Source organism: Arachis hypogaea, chromosome 18 (assembly GCF_003086295.3).
Source record: "Arachis hypogaea cultivar Tifrunner chromosome 18, arahy.Tifrunner.gnm2.J5K5, whole genome shotgun sequence".
NCBI classification, from domain to species: domain Eukaryota; kingdom Viridiplantae; phylum Streptophyta; class Magnoliopsida; order Fabales; family Fabaceae; genus Arachis; species Arachis hypogaea.
In genome coordinates, this window is record NC_092053.1 from 52,960,314 (window position 1) to 52,968,946 (window position 8,633).

The window sequence follows — 8,633 nt, forward strand, 5'->3', positions numbered from 1 at the left end:
TCATATCTTTCTAATCATATCTTTTCATATCATATCTTTTTCAAATATCTTTTCTAACTTCTTATCTTCTTATCTTTTAAAAATTGATTTTCAAAATTTGTTTCAACTAACTAATTAACTTTTTTGTTTGTTTCTTATCTCTTTCAAAACTACCTAACTAACTATCCCTCTCTAATTTTCGAAAATACCTCCCTTTTTTTTAAAAAATTCTTTTTAGTTAATTAATTGTTTAAATTTTAATTTTAATTTTAATTCTCCTTTAATTTTCGAAAATCATCAACTTCTTTTCAAAAATTAATTTTCGAAATTCCCTTTCCCTCATCTCCTTCTATTTATTTATTCATCTACTAACACTTCTCCTCACCCAAAAATTCGAACCCCTTCTTCTCTTCTGAGTTCGAATTCTTCTCTTCTTCATTCTCTTTCTTCTTTTCTTCTACTCACACAAGGGAACCTCTATATTGTGGTAAAAAGGATCCCTATTATTATTTTCTGTTTCCTTCTTTTTCATATGAGCAGAAGCAAGGACAAGAACATTCTTGTTGAAGCAGACCCTGAACCTGAAAGGACTCTGAAGAGGAAACTAAGAGAAGCTAAATTATAACAATCTAGAGACAACCTTACAGAAATTTTCGAAAAGGAAGAGGAGATGGCAACCGATAATAATAATAATAATGCAAGGAAGATGCTTGGTGACTTTACTGCACCAAATTCTAATTTACATGGAAGAAGCATCTCCATCCCTGCCATTGGAGCAAACAATTTTGAGATGAAACCTCAATTAGTTTCTCTGATGCACCAGAACTGTAAGTTTCATGGACTTCTATCTGAAGATCCTTTTCAGTTCTTAACTGAATTCTTACAGATATGTGATACTATTAAGACTAATAGAGTAGATCCTGAAGTCTATAGGCTCATGGTTTTCCCGTTTGCTGTGAGAGACAGAGCTAGAATATGGTTGGATTCTCAACCTAAAGATAGCCTGAACTCTTGGGATAAGCTGGTCACGACTTTCTTAGCCAAGTTCTTTCCTCCTCAAAAGCTCAGTAAGCTTAGAGTGGATGTTCAAACCTTCAAACAGAAAGAAGGTGAATCCCTCTATGAAGCTTGGGAGAGATATAAGCAACTGACCAAAAAGTGTCCTTCTGACATGCTTTCAGAATAGACCATCCTGGATATATTCTATGAAGGTCTGTCTGAATTAGCTAAGATGTCATTGGATACTTCTGCAGGTGGATCCATTCACCTAAAGAAAACGCCTACAGAAGCTCAAGAACTTATTGACATGGTTGCTAACAACCAGTTTATGTACACTTCTGAGAGGAATCCTGTGAGTAATGGGACGCCTCAGAAGAAGGGAGTTCTTGAAATTGATGCTCTGAATGCCATATTGGCTCAGAACAAACTATTGACTCAGCAGGTCAATATGATTTCTCAGAGTCTGAATGGAATACAAGCTGCATCCAACAGTACTCAAGAGGCATCTTCTGAAGAAGAGGCTTATGGTCCTGAGAACCCTGCAATAGCCGAGGTAAATTACATGGGTAAACCCTATGGGAACACCTATAACCCGTCATGGAGAAATCACCCAAATTTCTCATGGAAGGATCAACAAAAGCCTCAACAAGGCTTTAATAATGGTGGAAGAAATAGGTTTAACAATAGTAAACCTTTTCCATCATCCACTCAGCAACAGACAGAGAATTCTGAGCAGAATCCATCTAGCTTAGCAAATTTAGTCTCTGATTTATCTAAGGCCACTCTGAGTTTCATGAATGAAACAAGGTCATCCATTAGAAATTTGGAGGCACAAGTGGGCTAGCTGAGTAAGAAGATCACTGAAACCCCTCCTAGTACTCTCCCAAGCAATATAGAAGAGAATCCAAAGAGAGATTGTAAGGCCATTGATATAACCATCATGGCCGAATCCAAGGAGGAAGGGGAGGACGTGAACCCCAAGGAGGAAGACCTCCTGGGACGTCCAGTGATCAACAAGGAGTTTTCCTTTGAGGAACCAAAGGAATCTGAGGCTCATTTAGAGACCATAGAGATTCCATTGAACCTCCTTATGCCCTTCATGAGCTCTGATGAGTATTCTTCTTCTGAAGAGAATGAGGATGTTACTGAAGAGCAAGTTGCCAAGTACCTTGGTGCAATCATGAAGCTGAATGCCAAACTATTTGGTAATAAGACTTGGGAAGATGAACCTCCCTTGCTCATCAATGAACTGAGTGATCTGGATCAACTGACATTGCCTCAGAAGAAACAGGATCCTGGAAAGTTCCTAATACCTTGTACCATAGGCACCATGACCTTTGAGAAGGCTCTATGTGACCTGGGGTTAGGAATAAACCTCATGCCACTCTCTGTAATGGAGAAACTGGGAATTTTTGAGGTACAAGCTGCCAGAATCTCACTAGAGATGGCAGACAACTCAAGAAAACAGGCTTATGGACTAGTAGAGGACATGTTAGTAAAGGTTGAAGACCTTTACATCCCTACTGATTTCATAATCCTAGACACTGGGAAGGATGAGGATGAATCCATCATCCTTGGAAGACCCTTCCTAGCCACAGCAAAAGCTGTGATTGATGTGGACAGAGGAGAATTGATCCTTCAGCTTAATGAGGACAATCTTATGTTTGAAACTCAAGTATCTCCTTCTGTAACTATGGAGAGGAAGCATAAAAAGCATCTCTCACTACAGAGTCAACTAAAGCCCCCACAGTCAAACTCTAAGTTTGGTGTTGGGAGGCCACAACCAAACTCTAAGTTTGGTGTTGAACTCGCATATCCAAACTCTAAGTTTTGTGTTGGGAGTCTATAAAATTGACCTGATCACCTGTGTGGCTCTATGAGAGCCCACTGTCAAGCTATTGACATTAAAGAAGCGCTTGTTGGGAGGCAACCCAATTTTTATTTATCTAATTTTATTTTTATTTTTATTGTTCTTTCATGTTTTATTAGGTTCATGATCATGTGGAGTCACAAAATAAATCCAAAAATTAAAAACAGAATCAAAAACAGTAGAAGAAAAATCACACCCTAGAGGAAGGACTTACTGGCGTTTAAACGCGAGTAAGGAGCATCTGGCTGGCGTTCAACGCCAGAACAGACCATGGAGATGGCGCTGAACGCCAGATATAAGTATGAAGCTGGCGTTCAACGCCAGAAATATGCTGCATATGGGCGTTGAACGCCCAGAATAAGCATCACTTCGGCGTCTAAACGCCAGAAATGCATGCAAAGGCATTTTACATGCCTAATTGGTGCAGGGATGTAAATCCTTGACACCTCAGGATCTGTGGACCCCACAGGATCCCCATATACCTCCACTCACCTTCCCTCCTCATAATCCTATATCACCCTCTCTCTCTCCATTCACAGTCATCCCTTCTGTTTTCCATTCACCACTCACATCCATACACCCCACCTACCTTCAAAATTCAAAATCTCTTTCCCACCCAAGCCCACCCATATAGCCGAATACACACATCCCTCCATCTCATCCATATCTTCTTCTTCTTCTACTATTCTATCTTCTTTTGCTCGAGGGCGAGCAACATTCTAAGTTTGGTGTGGTAAAAGCATAGTTTTTTTTTTGTTTTTCCATAACCATTGATGGCACCTAAGGCCAGAAAAACCTCTAGAAAGAGGAAAGGGAAGACAAAAGCTTCCACCTCCGAGTCATAGGAGACGGAGAGATTTATCTCAAGGGTCTATAGCTCAGTGGTAGAACATTTGACTGCAAATCAAGAGATCCCTGAGATACCTCAGGGGATACATTTTCCTCCACACAATTATAGGGAGCAACTAAGGGTGGAACATCAAGGGCACTCCATCATTCTCCATGATATTAGAGAAGATCAAATAGCAATAAGGGAGGAGCAACAAAGACAAGGAAGAGACATAGAAGAGCTCAAGGACATCATTGGTTCCTCAAGAAGGAAACGCCACCATCACTAAGGTGGACTCATTCCTTGTTCTTAAGTCTTCTGTTTTTCGTTTTCTTATGTTAAATGTTTACCTATGTTTGTGTCTTTATTACATGATCATTAGTGTCTAAGTGTCTATGCCTTAAAGTAGTGAATATGAATCCATCACCTCTCTTAAATGAAAAATGTTTTAAAAACAAAAGAACAAGAAGTACATGGTTCGAATTCATCCTTGAAACTAGTTTAATTATTTTGATGTGGTGACAATACTTTCTGTTTTCTGAATGAATGCTTGAACAGTGCATATGTCTTTTGAAGTTGTTGTTTAAGAATGTTAAATATGTTGGCTCTTGAAAGAATGATGATAAGGAGAAATGTTATCTGATAATCTGAAAAATCATAAAATTGATTCTTGAAGCAAGAAAAAGCAGTGAATACAGAAAGCTTGCGAAAAAAAAAAGAAAAAAAATGGCAAAAAAAAGGAGAGAAAAAGCAAGCAGAAAAAGCCAAAAGCTCTTAAAACCAAAAGGCAAGAGCAAAAAGCCAATAGCCCTTAAAACCAAAAGGCAAGGGTAATAAAAAGGATCCCAAGGCTTTGAGCATCAGTGGATAGGAGGGCCTAAAGGAATAAAATCCTGGCCTAAGCGGCTAAACCAAGCTGTCCCTAACCATGTGCTTGTGGCGTGAAGGTGTCAAGTGAAAACTTGAGACTGAGCGGTTAAAGTCAAGGTCCAAAGCAAAAGAAGAGTATGCTTAAGAACCCTGGACACCTCTAATTGGGGACTTTAGCAAAGCTGAGTCACAATCTGAAAAGGTTCACCCAGTTATGTGTCTGTGGCATTTATGTATCCGGTGGTAATACTGGAAAACAAAGTGCTTAGGGCCACGGCCAAGACTCATAAAGTAGCTGTGTTCAAGAATCAACATACTGAACTAGGAGAATCAATAACACTATCTGAATTCTAAGTTCCTATAGATGCCAATCATTCTGAACTTCAATGGATAAAGCGAGATGCCAAAACTATTCAAGAGGCAAAAAGCTACAAGTCCCACTCATCTGATTGGAGCTATGTTTCATTGATATTTTGGAATTTATAGTATATTCTCTTCTTTTTATCCTATTTGATTTTCAGTTGCTTGGGGACAAGCAACAATTTAAGTTTGGTGTTGTGATGAGCGGATAATTTATACGCTTTTTGGCATTGTTTTTACATAGTTTTCAGTATGATTTAGTTAGTTTTTAGTATATTTTGATTAGTTTTTAATTAAAAATCACATTTCTGGACTTTACTATGAGTTTTTGTGTTTTTCTGTGATTTCAGGTATTTTCTGGCTGAAATTGAGGGACCTGAGCAAAAATCAGATTCAGAGGTTGAAGAAGGACTGCAGATGCTGTTGGATTCTGACCTCCCTGCACTCAAAGTGGATTTTCTGGAGCTACAAAACTCCAAATGGCGCGCTTCCAATTGCGTTGGAAAGTAGACATCCAGGGGCTTTCCAGAAATATATAATAGTTCATACTTTGCCCGAGTTTAGACGACGCAAACTGGCGTTGAACGCCAATTCCATGTTGTAGTCTGGCGTTCAGCGCCAGAAACAAGTTGCAAAGTGGAGTTCAACGTCAGAAACACGTTACGAACTGGCGTTCAACTCCAAGAGTGACCTCTCCACGTGTAAACTTCAAGCTCAGCCCAAGCACACACCAAGTGGACCCCGGAAGTGAATTTCTGCATCAATTACTTACTTCTGTAAACCCTAGTAGCTAGTCTAGTATAAATAGTACTTTTTACTATTGTATTTACATCTGGGGACGTTTAGTTCTTAGATCATGGGGGCTGGCCATTCAGCCATGCCTGAACCTTTCACTTATGTATTTGTCAACGGTAGAGTTTCTACACACCATAGATTAAGGTGTGGAGCTCTGCTGTTCCTCAAAGATTAATGCAAAGTACCACTGTTTTTCTATTCAATTCAACTTATTCCGCTTCTAAGATATTCATTCGCACTTCAATATGGTGGATGTGATGATCATGACAGTCATCATCATTCTCAACTTATGAACGCGTGCCTGACAACCACTTCCGTTCTACCTTAGATTGAATGGGTATCTCTTGGATATCTAATACAGGGGACCGAGTCTGAGTTATTAGTGTCTTCGTGGTATAAGTTAGAACCCATGGATGGCCATTCCTGAGATCCGGAAAGTCTAAACCTTGTCTGTGGTATTCCGAGTATGTTCTGGGAAGGGATGGCTGTGACGAGCTTCAAACTCGCGAGTGCTGGGCGTAGTGACAGACGCAAAAGGATCAATAGATCCTATTCCAGTATGATCGAGAACCGACAGATGATTAGCCGTGCCGTGACAGAGCATTTGGAACCTTTTCACAGAGAGGATAGGATGTAGCCATTGACAACGGTGATGCCCTACATAAAGCTTGCCATGGAAAGGAGTAGGATTGATTGGATGAAGACAGCAGGAAAGCAGAAATCAGAGGAACGAAAGCATCTCCATACGCTTATCTAAAATTCTCACCAATGAATTACATAAGTATCCCTATCCTATTTTAATTTTCGTTCAGTATAATCTCTTAATACATTTGAATCCGCCTGACTGAGATTTATAAGGTGACCATAGCTTGCTTCAAGCCGACAATCTCCGTGGGATCGACCCTTACTCACGTAAGGTTTATTACTTGGACGACCCAGTGTACTTGCTGGTTAGTTGTACGAAGTTGTGAAATAGATATAAGATCAAGAACGTGCGTATTGAGTTTTTAGCGCCATTACCAAGGAATGGAATGATCACAATTTCGCACACCATATGCTAAGGTCTTAAGTTTTGTTAAGGTTTTATATGTTTGCGCCTTATCGTTCTAGTATGTCTAAGATGAATCTGTGATGGGTATGGAGCTTAGGATTGCCTTTGGCGTCCTGGGGTCTTATATCCTACACCACTGAGTACTGTTACCAAACTGAGAATCTCGGGTTTTCATACCATATTTCTGTTGTGTTTTTCAGATGCAGGTCTCAACCCACCTCGGTGAGTTGCTTTGGATGGTGACACCAGCTTAGGATCTGTTACTCTTGAAGTCTTTTTGATTTACTTTATTTATATATCTCTCATCTTTTGTATTTTGTTTTACCTAGAGGCATGTATTTGAGAGAACAAAACTTGTATAAGCTCTTTTAAAACTTTAGTTTCTAGTCGTCTGTGTATGGCTAGCCGGCTTAAACTCTGTGAGCCGTGGCTAGTTTCTTATGATTATTATATACCTATCTATGTTATCTTATATCTGTTTCTTGTGCCTTAAACGAGTAGCTTCGTTAGTACGTTTTTGCGCTTTTGAAATCCTGCTTTGACTTATATTCTTCATCGGGCTTCTAGAATATATATTATTTCCTTCTATATATATAAATATGTATAAGCCTTAGAACTGTCGTAACCCATGACTAACCTTTGCCTTACGGCTAGAAGTAAGGCTTAAGGTAATTAGGGTGTTACATTTAGTGTTATTAGAGCAGTTCGTCCTTGTGAACCTGAGGGATGGACCGATTGTGCTTCATTACATACTCTGTCTGTCTTTTCTTTGATGCTATTAGGTAATTTGCTTGATATATGCATAGCATGCTTGTTTGTGAGTGTCTATTTGGGGATAATTTAAACACTAGGCTTTTGATATTGAGACTGATCACCTCGATATCGATTATTTGATGTAGACAGGAACCCAATGGCCACTCGCGGATGAGGTGGAGCACGTTCACGAGAGAGTAGGAATGAGCAACCAGCTAATAAGCATGCCGAGTTCATGGTGGCGATGGTGAATCTGGCGAACACCATGGAAGCGAATGCTGCTGTGACTCTGCAAGTTGTGCAGAGGTTAGATCAACCGGCCGGAAGCAGAAACAAAAATGGAGAGGGTGTTGAGGGCAACTTGAGAGGTGTTCCGAGAATTCTAGCTGCTTTTCGGAAAGTTGTCCCGCCAATTTTCAAGGGTTCGACAAACCATACTGAAGCAAACAACTGGTTCCAAGCTGTGGAGCGTGCATTGCTAACTCAACATGTGCCGTATGACCAGTTCGTAGAGCATGCGACTTATCAACTAGTGGGAGAAGCTTAGCAATGCTGGCAAGGAGAGTGCTGACTTCTACACCAACAAAACGTGAACATTACCTGGGCAGTATTCGAGGAAGCTTTCTACAAGAAGTACCTTCTTGAGTCAATAAAGGAGGCCAGAGAGTTAGAGTTCTTACAGTTGAAGCAAGGGTCCATGACTATAGCTAAATACACTAGTAAGTTTGAGGAACTTTGTAAGTTCTCAAGAATAAGTCAGGGTGCCCCTGAGTCCTATGAAGGATGGAAATGTGTCAAATACAAAGTAGGGCTGGGGGAAGTTATCAGGTGTGTCGTGGCTCCATTGGAGATTAGGAGGTTCTCTGAATTGGTGGACAAGGCGAGGGTTGTCAAAGAATATGCAAGGACGGTAGCCTCGTCAAGAGACACTCATAGAGGAAATACTAGTAGGGAACACAACGATTACCTTGGACCAAGGGGACAAAACTTCAAGAGATATGGTAAAGGGAAGCGGTCAAGAGCTTACTCCCCTGATATGAAATGTCAGGAGTGTGGGAACTACCATTCGAATAATTGGTTAAAGATTGTACACACCGAAGAACACATGAGGTGGGTCGATCACAACA

General features: G+C 40.1%; 1 non-coding gene across 1 annotated transcript; it reads right to left on the minus strand.

Moving 5' to 3' along the window:
* Positions 1-1,048: 1,048 nt before the first annotated feature.
* Positions 1,049-1,156, minus strand: LOC112773558 (small nucleolar RNA R71). Its single transcript, XR_003188103.1, has one exon. It is a non-coding gene; the product is annotated as a small nucleolar RNA R71 (small nucleolar RNA).
* Between the last annotated feature and the right edge of the window lie 7,477 nt (positions 1,157-8,633).